At 37.9% G+C, this 20,206-nt stretch overlaps 1 protein-coding gene across 1 annotated transcript in view; it reads right to left on the reverse strand.

Moving 5' to 3' along the window:
* USP9X (ubiquitin specific peptidase 9 X-linked) overlaps positions 1-18,669 on the reverse strand; it is a 189,928-nt gene extending 171,259 nt beyond the window's left edge. The window contains exon 1 of the mRNA XM_026713654.2: positions 17,589-18,669. The gene's annotated coding sequence lies outside the window, so the exon portion shown is untranslated. The remainder of the gene's footprint in view (positions 1-17,588) is intronic.
* Positions 18,670-20,206: the final 1,537 nt, after the last annotated feature.

Here is a 20,206-nt window from a genome sequence, read left to right on the forward strand (position 1 = left end):
AAAGAGCACAACTCGCCAGCTTCTTTTTCTCCCAGCTCTGCACAACCTTTTAACATATTTAACAAACTAATCTGCCTTTAATTTGCAATTAGTCTTGCTATCTTTCATTTTCTATAATGGATCAATAATGATATTCTTCCAATTAACAGGCAGTCTTCACAAAGGCATTAAACAAATTCTTCCCACAATATGCCAACACTACCTTGTTGACAATAATTATCCCCATTTCATAAATAAATCACAACCATATTTAACACATCTTTAGTGTGTTTGCACCCATTTTAACATACAAATTGTCATGAGGGCAATAACACCCACAAGGAACAAAAAATGATTCCTGGGGGAGGAGTGAAAAACATCTTAAATATTTCAATAATTTGTGACCCTCTAAAACTCAACCCCACCAACAAAACCTTATTCCTAAGTATTTAATTTATCTTGTTTGGTTTTCTTCTGATATCAACCAGCAACATTAATTAAGTTCATGGAAGAAACACATTTGCATACATAATTTTAAAAAATGTCTATTTAACACATTGTTACAAGTTACAAATTCAGTTATAATGTTAAATTAAATATTAATAGCTTTTAAACTTTTAACTTAAAAGTTAACTTTAAAATGTTAGTTATCAACCCTGCCTTGCATAAAAACCTGAACAAAACTTAGGATTTTTATGTATAATGCAGACATACATACAGTACAATGAAAAATAAGGTTGAGAAACACCATCTTACAATATTTTAGCCTTCTCAAACCGTTTTTACTTCCTTTCCAACATTTTTTTCCCTTGGAGATTATTTATAGCATTCACAACAATTCTGCTCTTCAACGCTATTATTCTACAAACATTAAATGTCTCATTTTCTTGGAGTCCTTTAATACTCTTTGACTTCATTCAATAACCTTTTCTCCCCATATTGATAGTATCTTTCAACCTAATTTTTTGCAGCGATCATTATTGTACCATATATTTTTACTCCATTTCCAGCAGTTTCAATACATACAAACCACATTCATGTTCATTCACTTTGTTAGGAAATCAATCTCTATTCTAATACTTTTTCATAAGACTTAAACTTTCTCTTCCTATAGTTATCCAATGTTACTTTAGTTTTTAATGACTTCTTTTTCTTCCGTGAGCACTTTTTTCTTATTCACTTGACACTAAGAAAAAAGGGTAAATCTCACATTTAAAACCTCATCACTCCTGTATCATTCACGAATTCTCTCAATCTTTGATCGTAATATTATTTGTTTTAGATTTAGTTTTTTATCCCTTTGCCGTGTGCTCAGACTTTCGTTAAACCATGTATTTGAAACACGTATCTACTTGATAAAATTGCAAATGTCTAAGATAAAGGTAATATGGGAAATGAACATAGAAATGAGAATCTTAGGTAACATTGTAAAATAAAATATGAGAATATCCTAAGAAAAATGAAATAAGTTATAATATGAATTGGAATTGGATAAGATAACTTTAATATCTAATGCTAATAAGGATAATGTGATATGAAATTGAATAAATAAAATGAATAAGTAACTATGGTCATGTTGTATTGAGATGTGACACCTGGAACCACACTTCTTGCCAAATGAGAATTTTTTATTTAAAAAAAAAAAATTGGAGAGGAAATTGAATAATGAAATTACTAAGTATGTTTGACTGATATGGTGGTTGGCATTAGGAGAGTATAGAAATATTATAAATAAGCAATGAAGGATTATGATTTAATGTGTATACGTGTATTAAGAGATATGATTGGTATTATTAATTTTGTCTATACTAAAATGTATGATATATGGGTGCCACACTGTTAATGTATAGTTGTGTATATGCACAATACATATATGTGTATATGTTGCGTATAAAAAAACTTGATTACAAAAAAAAGAAAATTAATACATATCTCCTTTTCTATTCAGGTACTCACCATTTATTTTGTTTGTTCTGATTCATTCATTTTTGAAACAGCAAAGTAATTCTGCCCTAGACTACATTAATTCAGAAAGCTGAACAATTATTCCTCAAACTCTTAGTTATTTTATTGTCATGCTCACCAGAACTAACATGTAGCAATCACCAAACAGTCTTGATGCCCATTAATTCTAACACACAATTGTTTTCATTTTTAATTAAACCAATTATTTTCACATTTTTCTACATATTCATTGACTCTACTCAAAATCAGGTCACCTTCATTTAGATCTATTATGTTCTTTTAGTTTCATATACCTATCTTTTTTAATTAGCCCCAACATTTATCATTTATTCCTTTTGTAACACAAATTGCAATTTTTCATATACCAGTTATCACCAGACCAGCATCTATCTATCTATCTATCTATCTATCTATCTATCTATCTATCTATCTATCTATCTATCTATCTATCTATCTATCTATCTATCTGTCTATCTACCTACCTACCTACCTACCCACCCACCCTAACCATCACAGTTCTAATCAATCATACTTTCACAGAAACATTTTTGAAATATTGAGAAGCTATAGATTATTTCACCAGCCTTAATCACATATGTTCTACACATACAACTCTGTATTAACAATAAGGATAACAGTAATAAATGTTGGGCAGTATGCCACAAGCATAATTAAGACCAATATTACCCTAAGCAAATGCTCACTATGTTATCAAATAGGAAATCTATCTCTGCTTTTTATGCCAGCATACTGTTCCCTATATTCCACCAACCAGTATATAGTGGGAATGGGTGTCTTAAACAGGGTATGTAATAAAAGGGGGGGGGGGTCAATAGGTGATGGATAAACATGCACTGAATATAAAAATGACTGACTAGTTTGTTGGGTTAATTTGATTATATAGAATCAGAATCAATCCACAAAACAAATATATGAAAAAAATAGCTGGATGGATAATGTTCATGAAACCTCAGAAAGGGAGCAATGAAAAATTTTAAAAACAAAAGGTAGCATAGGTAGTCATGGTCAATTTAAGGCGAAGAACCTTATCTGCTGGGGCCCCTGCCCTCTGCAATATCCTTCTGTTGGAGATATGATCTACCCCCTCACACTTCTGGCCTTCTGGCCGAGCCTGAAAATCTGCCCAGAGTCACAGTGAGAAGGGTGACATAAAAATTTAATAAATTTGCAAAAATAGAACGGTATGAAGAGATACAGTAAATGATATATCACAGTGGTGGCTAACCTTTTTGGGCTCCTGTGCCAAAAATTGTGAGTGTGCCAGCACCCCCATACTTGCGTGCCAGCACTCAGAATGCAAGGCACACGCTCCTCCCCACACCCCCTGCACATGTGCACGCAATCCCCACCCCCACACCTGCACTGAGCCTCACAACTGATTTTTTTTTTTCCATTGGTTTGAGGCCTCTGGCCTCCCAGAGGCTTGGAAAAAGTCTCTGCAAGGCTTCTCAGGTTGAATTATAGGCCAGTTTTGTCATGAAAATTTCGTCACGACATTTATATCACTTTAAGTATGCTTTGTTTTTGAGAAAAAGAAAAACAGCTAAAGCATTTTCTATAAACAGTTCTCACTGCTCATCATATAGTAATGCATAACACAGCACATCTCAAATCCTAACTTTTAATTAAAATCAGGAACAATACTAAAAATATAAAGGAAAAGGGGGCATTAGTATATTTACCTGAGAACGGCCTTTCTATACATGCTGTGAGAGTCCAGGAATGGGTAAGACTCCTCCCTCTGACGTCATCAAGCTGCCAAAGTACAAAAGCCAGCCCCTGCTGCTGGCCCAAGCTTTTTCGGCAAAGAAACTTGATAGATATAGCGTGTCTCTGGAAAATAAAACAGCGAGAAGAACCCTCACCAACCAAGACCAGACGAATACAGGGTGGGGCTGGACTCACAGCATGTATAGAAAGGGTGTTCTCGGGTAAATATATCAATGCCCATTCTCCTCCACGCTGCTATGAGAGTGCAGGAATGGGACATAACAAAGCCTATATGTTCAAGGGAAGGTCATCGTCTGGTCTGCTCAGACCGACACTGGAAGAACCTTCTGAAGTACCCTTCTGCTAAATGCCGCTTCTGCAGAGGCAAAGGAGTCCAGACGATAGTGCCAGATAAATGGAGAAGGCAACGCCCAGGTAGCCCCCCTTGTAGATCTCCTCAATGGATACCTGGGTAACCCAGGCTGCCAAGGTTGCTGCATTCCTAGTAGAGTGGGCTGTGAGCTTCTTGGGAACCGGGAGAGATAAGGTCTTCTAAGCAGTGGAAATACAAGCCCTAATCCATCTGCCCATCATGAATGGGAAAGCCTTGCTCCCCAAGGAAGCCAGTTAGAAGGACATGGACATCACCATTTTGATCCAAGGCCCAGAGCATGATGAAAATGGAGCCTTGTGCAGGAGGGCTTTGAACAAGGATGAAAACAGCAGCAGAGGTGGGATGCTGAGGCTTCAATCTTTCCTCTTCTAACAGATTAGAATCCCTAATCTTGCCTTCCTCCTCCTCATGGAGTGATTATGTTCTGAAGGATTCATAGAGCCCCTGTCCTCATATTCCCCCCATTCAGAATGCGTGGAAGGAAAACTACATTCATGGGGCCTAAAAAGCCCCCTCCGGACAGGAGAGACTACTTGAGACAAGGCCGGGAATAAACCTTGGCCCACTCCAGAGAGGCAAAGGAGTTGTTGAAAACCCTCAGCAAACCCCTGCCTAATGGCCATCAAAACCATGTCCAATGCCCAGGCTGATCGGATTGGGTCAGATCGCTCCCCATGCTGCAAAGGACTCGACACAAGAGGCACTTGCAAGCTTCCCCTGTAACATGTTGCCCTAATGTGAGGGCCAGGTGAGCTGGTTTCCCACTGTGAGGCCCTAAGGCTCGACACAAGCGGTGCTGCAAGCATCCCCTGTAATGTGTTGCCCTAATGCGAAGGCGAGGTAAGCTGGTTTCCTGCTATGAGGCCCTAACCAGCCACGCAACTCTGAGGCCTGTACAAAATGGCTGCCCGCCACATGCTCTGGGCCTTGGATCAAAATGGCCACCTACCTAATGAAACCACTCTGCAGGCCCAGCAAAGGAGAGTGAATCCCCGCTCTCCTGATGGCACAGCTCCACCGGATCCCCGGGAACTAGGCTGATGTTATTTTTTGTTTGCTTTCTCCTTTCGATTTTGAGATAGTTGCTGCTAAGTAGCAAAAACTCCAGAGACACTTGTTCTTGACGCTCAAGGAGCTGAGTCAAAAAGCTGGGGGGCCAGCAGCAAGGGCTGGCTTTTATACTTTGGCAGACTCAGCTCGATGATGTCAGAGGGAGGAGTCTTACCCATTTCTGGACTCTCGTAGCAGCGTGGAAGAAATTAAATAAGTCTGTGGAGGGGAGCAACAAGAAATTGAATTACAATGACCACTGATATATTTCATGAATGAGTGCAATGAGAATACTGGAAATTGCATATGTAGAAACCTTACTAATCAATTTATTTTTATCTAAGTTTTTCTACACTTTAACCAAATGAAATTCAAGTTACAACGTAATATATATTTAAGAGTTTATTCCCTTAATAAATTGATATTTAGGTAACTTTGAAACAAAACTTTTATCTTACTATACAGGTAGTCCTCAATTTATGACAGCTAAGCCCAAAATGTATGTTGCTAAAGTGAAACGTTTGTTAAGTGAATTTTGCCCCATTTTACAACCTTTCTTGCCACAGTTGTTAAGTGAATCACTGCAGATGTTAAGTTAGTAACATGGATGTTAAGTGAATCTGGCTTCCCCATTGACTTTGCTTGTCAGGTCACAAAATGTGATCACATGACCCTGGGACACTGCAATTGTTATAAATATGAGTCAGTTACCAAGCATCTTAAGTTTGATCATGTGATCATACAGATGCTGCAACGGTCATAAGTGTGAAAAAGTAGTAACATTTTTCAGTGCTGTTGTAACTTTGAACAGTCACTAAATGAACCGTTAAGTCGACTGTATTAGAAATAGATGCAATTTTAGCAGATACACAATTATATAGCATCTAATATAATAAAAATGTCATTTGAACTTTTTTACTAATCCAAAAGTAAAGGCCTTTAAAAGTAGTTTGCTCCTTCCAGTGGCAGTCTAATAATAAACAATATAAAATTTGGCTTAAAATGTTTTGTAATAATTTTTCTTTTAACAGAAAAGCTGACAGATCCCTATTAATTTCATTGTTATAATATCAACAACATATTTGAATTACAGAATTGTGTTATGTTATTGTAACACTGTAGCACAAAGGGTGTCAAACTCAATTTCATTGAAGGCCAGATCAGCATTATGGGGGCCAGAGATGGAGGATGTGGTCGTGGTGGTGACAGCCAACTGAGCATAGCCCAGGGGCCAGCTTGTAGTCTTTGGATCTGAAGTACCCCTGTCCGCGCACGGGAGCCTCTTTACAGAGCGATGGTTTGTTGGGTGAAGTCTCTGCCACCACCCCCGTGCCACCTCCTCCAGGCTTGTGGGGGAAGGTCTCTGTGGGAGAGATGTGGTGGGTGGGACCTGTCACTGGGGGTTGGCCTGCCTCACAGGGTTGTTGGAAGCGGGACCTATGCAACTCTGGAGGGCGATGGATGTGGGTCCCAGGCTCCTCTCACCTCGGCTTTGCCCTCCCAGGCCTCCCGCAACGGTACTTGACACAGCCGAGCTGTACTTTCTGGGAACACCAGCTGAGCGGGGAATTTGCCTGCAACCCTCAACTCGGAATGGAGATGGGGGGGGGCTGCAAGACAATAGACTGCCTTCATACAAATTACAACCCTTCCTTGCCTGGCAGGGATGTGGACAAGCCCTCCCTGTGTTGCCTTTGCGAGCCCCTGTGATTGACAAGGTGGCAGGCAGCGCACAGGAGCTGGATGGAAGCTGCTGCTGTGGGCAAGCCAATGGGAAAGTGAAAGCAGAGGAGAGTGTGAAGCCCCCCTGAAGCCTGCCTAGCCTTCGTTCTCCAGCCAGGTCAAGCACAGCCACTCCAGCCACAGCCTCAGGGCTCCCCAGCAGCTGCAGCACACCCCAACTCACCCTCTCCCTGAGCTGGGGGCTGCCGCTCCTGCCAGGCGTGGAACAGCTGGATGAGCATGAAGATTGCAGGGCAGCGGCTGGAGGGGCAGACCGGCCACCTAGTGGAGGGCTGGCACAGTGGCAGTAAGGTGTTGGCTGTGGGCCTCCTCCTCCTCCAGGGGGAGTGGGCCGCTGACAGCAGGGGTGGCAACGGCCGCATCCCCCTCATCCACGAGGAAGTGGTCGCGGTGGAAGAGTAAGCAATGGATGAGGTAATGCTGGACCGCCGCCTCCTGTGCACATGCCAGGATGGCGTGGGCCAGGCTAAAGCGACACAGACTGCCCCTTACAACAGTTTACGTTATTTTGAGGGGACAGCACATTTACACTGTTATACAAGCTGCATCCTCACTACTTTACATTGTAGCCAAGTGTCATTTTTTCAGTGTTGTCACATGAAAAGATATACTTAAATATTTACAAAATGTAAGGGGTATACTCACTTCTATGATATACTATATTATAGAAACCTACAACAGCACTCAAGCAAATCTTTGTTCAGGCTTTTGAAAAACTGTAACTGATGCAACATGGAATAGAATGAGTTATGATCATAAAAAATTCAAAACTGGAAAAATTGGACTTTGGACATTTAGTCAATCTTTTTGGGTATCCTGCTGGCATCAGATGGCCAATATGGAAACAATGCTGGACTGTATAGACCTGGTCCAATACACCAAGATTCTTACATTCTTTTTATTAAGCTTAAACAGCAACCAACGTACCCAGATCTCTGCTACAATTCTGGCATTCTATATAGAAAAGAACTGGTACTTTCTATCCTTTTGCAAGCAATTATTCATATAGTAAGATGTAGAGCATATATCAATAGTTGCACAGAACTTAAGAGCAGGATTCTTATATATAATGTACACCTAACAAGAAAAGCTGCACACACACGCACACACACGATCTTGTTAAAAGCAATTACAGGTCTAATGATCACTCATTCAGTTATAGTGGTACTTAAATAAATGATAGCTATGTCTGATCCATAGTTATAGTCTTTGCAGCACCCCTGCGACCACATTTTCAAAATTCAAATGCTTGCAAGACTGCCTGCACTCCTGACCATAGGGAGAATTTAATTCCCCTCATACCTTTATTTGTTCCCCATTTTGCCCTTTTGTCCTGTAATCCACGACATCTGCCACCCACAGCTAGCCTTTGTCATGTTCTTTTTCTTGCTACTAACAAGGCATTGCCAGCCTAACCCTTTGCAAAGGAGCTGCTGGCCACATCAATTCTTCTTCCTGAAGCTGCATGTCATTTGGACAAAGCACAGCCATATGCAGCTTTTTCACAAGGTTCTGAAACCTTCCAAAGCCTCATGAAAAGGCTACGCACCATTTGAACAAGACAGAAAAATAGCCTGGTGCAGCCAGCAACTGCCTTGTGAAGGGCCAGATCAGGCATACCTTGTCAGCTGCAAAAGAAATGGCAGAGTGCATGGTGGCCAAATGGCAAAGGTTGGGGGAGACAAACAGTAGGGAGAATTGAAGAGAAGGTAGTCCCTTACCTTACCAAGGTTCAGGGATGGAAGGAACCAAGCCATCAATGACTTGGATCTGAGTGTTGCCTAATGATCAGGTGAGTTTTAGTTAACGTCAGCAATGGGGACTGCCAGGATTGCAATCACTAAGTGATGCACTTATGTGACAGTACACTTTACATCTGTGTAGTTCAACACAAATTCTCATCCTGATTACTGTTAACCAAGGGTCACCTGTATGAATAAACATATTCTAAAATAATATAGAAACTGGGAAATACTCTATTTTCAAGTTCTTGCCATCATAAAACTTCTAGAGTCACAAATATTTACCAATCTTTTTAAAAGTTACCAATAGACTTAAGAATAAATCAGGATGAAATACTAGTTTTGGAATTTTGTTTTTCACTAATTACATTAAACAGACACAACTGTAGTATGTTACACATTATGGTACCAGAAAGTAATGACTTTTAATGCCACTGAAATAGCATATTATATATTTAATCTGGTTTTGAATTAAAACTTATTATAAGTAGAAATGCTACTATGCATATTGCAAGCTTTGTAGATTAAAAATGCAAGTTACAATTCGTATGGTTTTAGGAGATATAAACAAACAAGCCTTTCACAATATTAATTGCAAAACTAACTTTTCTGCATACCTATCTATAAATAAAATGTTCAAGAAATGTTCTTGCTATAAATTGATTTAATATTTCAAGACATCAAGGAACCAATTAAATATGCAACAAGATGAAATAAATACATTTTATATCTATTCTCAATTGCCAAAAGATGAGTTTTGCCTTGTTTGTTAAATGCATTTATAGTGCCAGCTATATGGAAATACACATCTAAAATTATAAGCATAAAACTTGTTTTTCTTGCAGGAATACAATTATTAAAAGTGATCAAATAAAACTTACTGAGGTTCTCATATTTGGATCTTGTTTCTGATTTATCATCTGTGCGATTGTTGTAGTTGTTACAAATACTGTATTAAATAGTAATGAAACTGTTTTGGAAGCATGATTAAATGTCACTGTCAATAATAAATTAGCAAATATGCATCACCTTGGCATTACTACTTAGTGCTTTTAAACATTATATTGAAATAACTTAATGTTTTATTTAAAATATCCAGTTTTGATAAGATATACAATATTATTAAATAACAAAATATTAAAAATATTACAATAATGTGACAGACAACAATTCATTTCTAAATAAGAAATTAGAAACCTAGTACGAAACATTTGACTTATAATATCTAGGATCAACTAACAATTCAGTATACTTTACACTGTGCTTTCAGAACGCTTTAGGAAATGCCAGATCAAAAGGCAATGGGCATTCCCTGTACTTAAATGACAAAAATATTAAACATCCAAATAAGGCTTACATTAATTTATGCTGGCACTCTAAGAAAGCAAACTGCCATTCAGAGTGGATGCATGATTCTCTATGCTGCTTTTTAAATCTTTCAATATTTTTACTGATTTTAAACATTGAATTTTAAAACATTCAACCTTTTACACGTTATTATGCATAAAAAGTAGGAAATTTTGCATAACAAATGGCATTATTTCACATGAATTACAGGCAGCTTCCATAAGATTCAAATGAGCAAATTTTCAGCCATTACTACTATTCTTCTTCCCACATGGAAGGAAAGATAGTTCTGATCATTATTTAAAAAATATCTGTCAGCTCACTAGAATGCCAAACATTAAACACATCTCTGTTTTCCATATTTCCAACAAAGTCAAAATATTACAGTCCCAAAAAATTTCAAGAATATAATGGAAAACATTCCATTTGTTGTCAAGGTTGACCTCTAACTAAAAAGAAATTAATTTTCTTATAACAGGTACATAAGATTACTAAGAAAATAGCAGCTCTGGAATTGGGCCTGATTACCAGTTTGGATATGCCATACTCTAAACAAAAGAACAAACCCGCTTGGAAGATAATGTAGCATTGTGCTAGTACAAAATTATGAAGGATCTTTCAATCTGAATAATTCTCTAAAGTAAATGACACAATCAATTCACAGTAAGATTCCAATGGACAAGTATCAGGAAGGGAGAAAGCAAATGAACCATCATATTAAAATTATAATCTGGAGAGTAAGAACAACAATTAATAAACTGTATGGAATAGTATTTAAAGTGTGGGACTATAATCAGAAGACCCAAGTTCAAGTTTGTCCTCTGATATAGAATAGAATTCTTTATTGGCCAAGTGTGATTGGACACATAAGGAATGTGAGAATATGAAAGCTCACTATACAACAATGTGCCAAACATTGAGTTTAGAGAGTTGTTATGGGGAAAATTTTGTAGGAGGAAAGCTATTAGAGCTTCTGGAAGAATCAGGAAATATAGAGTTTTAAAACTGAATGGCAATTTAACCCCTGGTCAGTTTTTTGCCTGTATGTTTTGTCTAAAATCTGAAAACATTTTTTTTTTAAGTTTAAAAAATATTTTACAAACTTCTATCATGATTGAAATATAGAGCACTAGTATAGCATTCACTAGTATCTAGAATATGTTACCACAAAATGAAACAAAAATATGTGCATATGAATCAAAACTACTCATAACTCTTTATATTTGAGTAGCTCAATCCTATTTTCAGGGCAAGTCACTTGTAGAGCAGGAGTACTTGGCCCAAAATTATGTTCAAGAGTTTTTTTTTAACCATTTCGCATCTCTTCCAGCATAAGAACAAAATCTAACACCATCTAAATCAGTAGTACAAACGTTACAACTTAAGACCAGTAGGGGCTGACATTCATGCGCAGCTTGACTTGCATAAGTAGTGGACCAGTGCACATGCAGCTCGACTTGCGCAGATTGAATTGCATGCACACTGGCCAACTACTTGCAAAAGTTAAGCTGCATCTGCGAGAGTATACACCAGCCTACCACTTGCAGGGCCCAGTTCCGAATAGGCCACTAATCTGTTTAACAGAGGCAACACATATATCATAGTATCAGTTCATAAGATATCTACACTATCTTTATGAACTCTGCATATAATAACATATAGGCCTGGACTTTTGCAGACAGCTAACAATAAAGTTAACAAGGCATGTAAATATCTGAAAAAAAATCTAAACACAAATCAATATCTGCATTATTAAAGGCAGATAAAATTAATAATTAAATATTTTATGAAATTTGACCAAAGTATCTTGAGTACAGACCGAAACAAGTTTTGGAACCACAGGAAAAAAAAAACCCTATAGATTTGAAAGATAAATATAACATCAATGCTTCAGATGATGCAAAGCAGAGTCTCTTCCACTATATATAAATGGAGATTGTGTGGAAAGAGTTCATAGTTTTAAATTTCTAGGAACTAATATTTCAGAGAACCTTACTTGGTCGGTCCACACTATGGCCACTGCAAAGAAGGCCCAACAGCACCTGCACTTTCTGAGGCTGCTGAAAAAGAGTGGTCTGGGTGAGAAGTTGCTGTTTACTTTTTACCATTCTACCATCGAGAGCATTTTGGCATATTGTGTGGTATGCTGGATGCTCTATAGTAGATAAGATGATGCTCCAGAGAGTTATAAACACAGCACAAAAAATAATCCGTTGCTCTTCTTCTTTGGAAGAGATTGTGAAGACCAGACTCCTCTCTAGAGCACAAAAACATCTCCACAGACTGTTCTCATCCTGGTCATTCATATTTCGAATTGTTACCATCAGGGAGACATTATAGATGTCTTAAAATGAGGCCTAATAGACTGAGAAAGTTTCTTTTCCAAGGCAATAATTGTCTTGAATGAAACAGTACATTAGTGATTTAGTTCTATGTATAAAGTGGCATTTTTAAACTATCTAACTTAATATATGTTTTAAATAGGTTTTAGACTAGGTTTTTAATTATTATTATTATTATTATTATTATTATTACTTTGTTTTACTTTTTAAATACTGTGCAGTGTGATTGTGATGTGGTGTTTGGGGCACTATGCTGGAGTAGCTTTCAAATTTCATTGTATTTTGAATGCAATGACAGTGAAGGTATTCTATTACCAGACTTTTTCACCAACTGTCTGTACAAGTAGTCCTTGACTTATGATCACAATTGAGCCCAAAATTTCTCTTGATATACAAGAGAGTTAAGTGAATTTTGCCCCATTTCATAACCTTTCTTGCCAGAATTGTCAAGTGAATCATTGCAGTTTTTAAACTGAATCTGGATTTCCCATTTAGCTTCACTTGTCAGGTCACAAAAGATGATCATATGATCCAATGACACTGAAACAGTCATAAATATATGCCAGTTGCCAAGCGTCTGAATTTTAATCACATGACCACAGGGATGCTGCAATGGTCATAAGTGTGAAAAATGGTCATAAGTCACTTTTTTCAGTGCCACTGTAACTTGTAACAGTAATTAAATGAATGGTTGTAATCAAGGATTACCCCTACTACCTGTAACATTGCAACAATAGAGCAATGGCAGTTTGTTCTATTTTGGCTTAACGTATTCTAGGAACCCTATGATTATAGTCTGTATTCTAGTAGTACAAAAATAGCCATGAGTCCTAGAAACAATTTTTAAGGTAAATAACTTAGTACAATGTGTGAACCTCTAAAAAAATAAGAGTTGGTAATAGAAAAGGTTAAGTAAACATTACTCAAGCAGACAAATCTTTGCCAAGATGGGATATAAATCTAATAATAATTTCTCAAATAATCATAGCATGAAAAAAAAAAGATCTCTCAATTTTTTCATCATCAAAGGAGGTATTTATTTGGAGACATTTATTTTTAACTTTTTAAACACAGGCCATTCCCAATATTGCTAGATAATGGGTAGAATTAGTAAAAACACAAGTCTGCTATACAGCAAATAATATTGAATTAAAAAGAATTTATTATGCCAAAAATTAAATCTGGTTCCTATGCTTAGCAACAGAAGTTCCAGCCCCAACCGTAGTCGTGAGTTGAAGATTACTTGTACATTGCTAGATATATGATAATTCTATATCACTTATAAAAGATGGTTCAGAAGTCAAAAACTGGGAAAGAAAAGCCATGGCAGAAGGAGAATATTTTGCATTACCCTATGCACATCAATAGCACTATTACCCTTACAATGATTAAACAATGTAACCAAAATGTGTGTATTTCAAAATCTAGGTGCAAGCTCCTGTAGAACACAGGCAATATGAAGTTATTTACATTTATATAATTATGGATCACAATATAGATAATTGCAAAATGAATGTACAGACAGAACACTAGATCATATAGTTTAGCAATTTTTATCTGCTGCCATTTACCATAAAAGAAATATAAAAGCAGCATAATCAGTTTTACTTTAATGTTATAGAACAAATAAGAATATGATTATTGTTAAAAATAAGCAATTACTAATATATATGCAACTTCAATTCTTCATAAATTCAGATCTGCATGCAGTAGTAGGTACTTCATAATTTTAGAAATACAGGTAGTCCTCAACTTACAGCAGTTCATTTAATGACTGTTAAAAAGTTACAACAGCACTGAAGAAAGTTTTCACACTTACAACTATTGTATAAATGGCTTGATAATCCCTACCATCACGTGATCAGAATTCAGATGCTTGGCAGCTAATTCATATTTATGACGATTGCAGTGCCCTGCACCTTTTGCAACCTTCTAAGAACCAAAGTCAATGAGGAAGCCAGATTCACTGAAGAACTGTATTACTAACTTAACAAGTGCAGTGATTCACTTAACAACTGTGGCAAGTAAGTTGTAAAATAAGGCAAAGCTCATTTAACAAATGTCTCGCTTAGCAACAGAAATTTTGGGCCCAATTGTGATCATAAGTCAGGGATTAGGTTGAGGACTACCTGTACTAGGTAACTATTTACTAAGTAGTTACTTTTATTTCATGCAGATCTGAAATTATAAAGAATTCTTTGCCCAAAGCAATAACATTTATTCAGAGAGAGTGGGAAAGGGAAAATATTGATGGGTTTAATGTTGTTCTATTACCAAAAGAATGGCTTAATTTAAACAGTGTATATTGCCCCAATCCAAACTTAATATATAGCATTAAAAAACTTACTTTCAGCTAGTGGTGTTTTGGATCCACATCTCAATTAGCCTGAGTCCCACTGTTCTCAACTAGAGAAATTGCAAAAACTGAATACATAATACTCAACTGCAATAATAGAACAAAACAGATAAATACAAGTAAGAAAAATCAAACTGATATATGGTAAATAATGCAGACATACTATTTTTATAAAGAGGGTTGTTTTTGGAAAACACTAAGACTACATGGATTCCAGAATTTTACATCTAAACCTATATCATATGAACTAATTATATGAATTTGACAAGTACTCCAAAGACAAAAATACAAAAGAAAACATTCATCACTATGAAGTGTTACGCTTGAAAATCATATATAAGAATTTTTACGAAGGCACTTCAAACACAGTAAATTATTTCAAGAACAGGTTTTAATATATCTGTATCCAGTGTATTTTCTATTACCAGTGAAGTGCTTTTAATTCAAATAATTTCAATTTAGTGTTACTTTTTTGAAACAAAATCTGTTACATTTTTAAACTTTAAATGCTACCAGCTCTCATACAAAAGAGCAATTGTTATATACTCTTGACTATAAATACCGTAATAATCACCTGACACAATTTATTTCCCTAATTACGTTTGGTATAATAGCCTTGTTATATGTTTTCCTATGAATATTTAAGCTAATTAACACATTTACCTAAAAGTAACATGACCCTAATTTAAGATATCTCTTGTCCTCAAATAGCAGAATCTTCCTCCACATTTTTTGTTTGTTTTTCAGTGAATCCAAGATGATCCTGTTTCAAAGGTAAATTAGTTTTGGTAAACTAGTTTTGGTAATTTTCTTTCAGTTAAATAAAGTGAAAATCTATAACTTTTCCCCTTAGGATCTCTATCTTATCCTTCCTTTTCATAGAGCATTACTGTAAAATGATTGCTTTTGTAAAAGTAGTTCAAGAAATTTATTTTAAAACTTTTATTTCTTTTCAAAAAGTAAATTATAGATTCATTAAGAAATATTCAAACACACTGAATGTGAGAAAGCTAAAAGTGAACTAATGACAGAGTCACTTGAAATTTTGTGTTTGCTTTATGACCTATATTTATGAAAGGCATGGGGAAGGAAATCAAGTGAACCAAGACACTATAATCTTGCTTTTATAGTACATCCTAGGCAATATTATAAGCAACTGAAATACATCCTATGCAATACAATAAGCTATAATTGATTTCAATGATATACTTCTAAGCAAACATACACAGTATTATGGGAAAAAACACTAGTCTTAGATCAATGTGGTTTCCATGTTTGAATAGAAAACTTGCTAGTAATTTGTTTTATAAACAAATGAAAAAATAGGATGGCATCTTATTTCAGATTTTATATTAATAATTGCATTAAAAGCAATTCATAACTTTCAGTGATATGCCATTCTTAGGTCCAGATTTGGTATGAGAGTAATTGTATTTGTCCAATTTTCTTTTCCATTATTAAAAAAATAAAAACACAATATATACCTCAACAATGTAAGGAATTATTAAAAGTGTCACAATCTATTTCCACATCATTCATTTTCTGAAATGGAACACCTTTTAATATCCCTACAACTTTTATAGTACTGATGAATTCAATACTGACAAAAGATTTTTTGTAGCACATAACTCAGTATAATATAGGAAAACAGAAAACCAATTAATGCATATATGCTAACATATATTGCACTAAGACATGTAACTAGGCCATGGCTGATTATGCACTAAATAAAAGAAACCACACCCCCTGATTTCACATTTCTATCAACACAAAAGTCCACCCAAACAATCTGTACCAGAAGCATAGTTTAAAATATGTTGTGCAAAATTAGGATACTGGCAGAATAGCCCAGCACTGAGATTTCAAAGTACCTTAGAAATATGAGAATAATGTACCATTACTATAATCTACCACATACATATTAGAGCTTCACTGTCATTACTTGACTTAGCAGTCTTCACAGAATTACAGCTGTTTTTTCTATTCATACTTAATACCTATTCTGCACTGTATATCAAACTTATTAGTTTGTTAATATTAGTTTGTTATAGCCATAAGCAGACTGTGTTAAAATCAATGGGAGTTCTTCCACCAATTCTTTAGAAGATAAAATTCCACTTTACAAATTTCAAGTATCTTACAAAAGAACTCTGTGTGCTCAGGAAAGTTAATTTTAAAGCCCATACCTATCTTGTAGGTAGATTCATCAGTTTCATATATAAAAAATTCCAGACAATACTTACAACGTAAATTCTGTCCAATATAAAAATGATAAAACTCACATATTCAGAGAAGCAAACTATGCTCAATGTTAAACTTAACGGAGAAGAGATACTGGTAAATCCTATAATATCGCAGCTTTACTGGAAACAGTGCGTCCAGCCATGACACAGCCCACCTGCACCCATGACAATGTTTACAACGAACCGCTGGGCCGCAACATCCGAGACCGGATTTAGAAAGAAAGAAAAAAGCTTGTGTAGAGCCTTATTTCCTGGGTTGGACTAGGCCCACACGATTCCAATCACTCCACCTCAATAATGGCGTTTGCTGAAGTGGAACGAGAATCAAAAGGAAGTAAACGCCGAAGGTCTACCGGGTACTCCTTGTACTCTCTTCTTCGCCAGTTTTCTTCGCTATTTAAGGAATGGCCAGACCAATAGCCGGCCAGCTCTGCAGGTTGTCTCTTTCTTCCCGGGACTGCGGACATGGGGTGTGCGCGCCCCATTCTCCTGCAAGGCCCAGTTCAGGCCGGGCAGAAAGAATGAGGACTGAGTCGTCAGCCATTTTCCCTCCACGACACTGACACACGCACGAACAGACAAGATACGCTAACTCACGAAGAGATGAGATACCCAGCGAAAGTCCCCCCTCCTGGAATTTACCCCTTTGTTTGCCCACAGAATGACCTTTTCTTTCCCCTATCCCGATTCGCTTACCCCCACACAGCGTCGCCTTTTCCTGCTGCTACTCTTGGTTCTAATGCCGAGGCCCGATCTGCTCCCGAGCGCCGCTGCCAATGGCGATGCAGAGAGGAGGCGGCTGCGGCGGGTGTGGCCGAAGACTTTCTCATCCCAGGCGGCACAAGCCGCCGCCGCAGCAACCGACAGGACTGCGTCTCATCCCTAGGAAAATCCGAGTGGCGATGGCTGCTAGAAAAGCCGGCTTTCCTACGCCGGGTTTTGCCCGAAGGGGTCCCGTGTCGCTTTCCTGACTGAACTTCCTTTGCGTGCCACCTTTTCTTGTATTCTCCTTTTAGTTTTGCGTCACCAGCTTTTCGGCGACCGCGACAGTGCCAGTGTTGCGTTGCGAGGCCCAAGCGGGCCGGCGCTCTTTCTCGTCCTGTAGCTCCGTTAGGCTGAGCTAGGCCTCCGGGCTGTTCTACCTTATCCGGGGAAATCGGATACCTTCAATCCCTGGAGAAGGGAATAGAAGAAGAGATAGGAAGGAGGGGCTGGGCTGACAAGGCCAGCAGCGAGAAACCTACGAGACTGCCGCTAGGAAAGGAAAAAGAAACCCGTGCTGCGTCTAGGAGCAAAGTCGCGTCGGAGACAGCAGCACCAGCAAAGACTGAGAGTCTGAGTCCCGGGCAATATGGCGGCTCTAGGAGGGCTCGGCTCACAGCATATGCAGCGCAGACTCCGACTCAACGTAGCGGCGCCGGCCAGCCACCCAAACAGCGTTCCCGGCGGCCAGCGTGACTCCCTCCCTTTCCTGATTGTCAGACAGTCAATCACTCCCACAGCCCAGTTCCGTGCCCAAAGCAGCAGCACCCACTCACGCCTTGCTTTTTGTGAGGCTAGGGTCGCCGCCGCGCAGTGGCAGGGTCGGCTTGGTGTGCCGTGTGTAGCCGGTGGGGGAGGGGCCAAGGCCTGACAGCGTTGGTGACTGGGCTGGATGTCGACGGCGGCCGAACGGGGCCCTAGTTAACGAAGCCAGGCCGCGATCATTGAGGCGGGTGATTGGCCGGCCGTTTCGTTTCGGTTGAGCTCCGTTTCGACTCCATTGTTGACCCGCAATGAGAAGAGCCCGGATAATGACGTCATCTTTCGTCTTTGGGAGGGGAGAAGAGGAGAATTGATCCTCCCCTTCCTTTCCCCTCCATCCCAGGGGCCAGCCAAAGGCTGACGTGCGGGTGGGGCGGGAACGAGGACTCGGCAGCCCAGCTGCTGAAGAACAAGGCAGATAGCGTTGGCTTCCAGGGTTTCATAGAAAGGCCTTAGCCTATTTTCCCTTGAAACTTTGGCTTTGTGTCAGTTTGAGAAGTATGCATTGTGCATTGTTACTATCACGAGACGAACTTTATCTTATACTCCTCTTTGATTTGGAATAAGCCTGCATTACTATTACTATTAATCTTCTCATCACTCCTTATCGCCCATCCCCTCCCACTTGTGACTGTATGACTAACTTCGTTGCTTGTATCCTAACAATTTTTATTTAAATCTAGTATGATTTGATTGTTTATTGTACCCTTCCGAGGTGGGTAAAATGACCCAAATTGTTGGGGAAAATATGCCGACTGTAAACCGCTTAGAGAGAGGTCTGTGAAGAACACTGTGAAGCAGGTCTAAGTCCTATTGCAGTAGAATGACAAGTTTCAGTTTATATCTATTCCATAATTTTTTTCATCGTTTCATATGACTATCATTTCATTTGTTGGCTTCCTGAAATAAAAGATCATAAACTGATAGAAGGGTGGTAACTTAGCAGACATGCACAAAGCCTAGCATTTATAGTCAGTAATTTTATCCCAGTTTCAATTCAAACTATGAAAAAAATACAAATCATAATTAAACATAAGTGTGCACCTTTCCAATATTCGATGATTGTTATTGAAAGTACTTATGGTTTTCCAGATGATAATATTACATTAAAAACTAAGCATCAGGTTTGGGCTGGACCAAACCAATTGTTGGCTAACTTGGGAAGTTGCAAAATCATCTCACAGGAAAGCAGAAGCAAATCATTTTAATGCTACTATAAAGAAAACTGCATTGACATATCCATGAAGCATCTAGGAGCTAAGACTGAGAATGGAACACCTTTTAGACAAATGTACATCAAGAAAGATTAGGAAAAAAAATTATTTTGGTTTTTGCTTAGAATTATATTCTTATTAGTTGTCACAGGAAAGTAATTCCTCACTAAAATACTGTGCATGTTTTACATTATTCTTTGCAGATCCTGTACCATTAAAATGAACATTTTTTTCAAAAACTTCTTGATAATTTTTTTTGTGATTATGAAAAATATGAAATTTACTTTTAGTGACTATAATATCACGTTTTCAACACACTGCATGCATTTAATAGGAGTAAATGTGCTTTGTTGCTGATTTTCATTTGTAGTCCATGTTTAATGCATCTCACTGCGGTGTCTAACAATAGTCAGCCAGCACTGATGGATTCCAGTTGCCCTGATACCGTTTTTCCAGTGTGGCAATGTCCTGGTGAAATTTTCACATTTGTCACTAACTACACCTAGAGTTTCATGAAAAAAGTCCAAGTGTGAATGAGAAAATGAATCTTCAGTAACATGTTGCACTTCATGGTCT

The sequence above is a fragment of the Pseudonaja textilis genome, chromosome 7, assembly GCF_049901715.1.
Source record: "Pseudonaja textilis isolate UNSWEBS1 chromosome 7, rPseTex1.2, whole genome shotgun sequence".
NCBI lineage: Eukaryota > Metazoa > Chordata > Lepidosauria > Squamata > Elapidae > Pseudonaja > Pseudonaja textilis.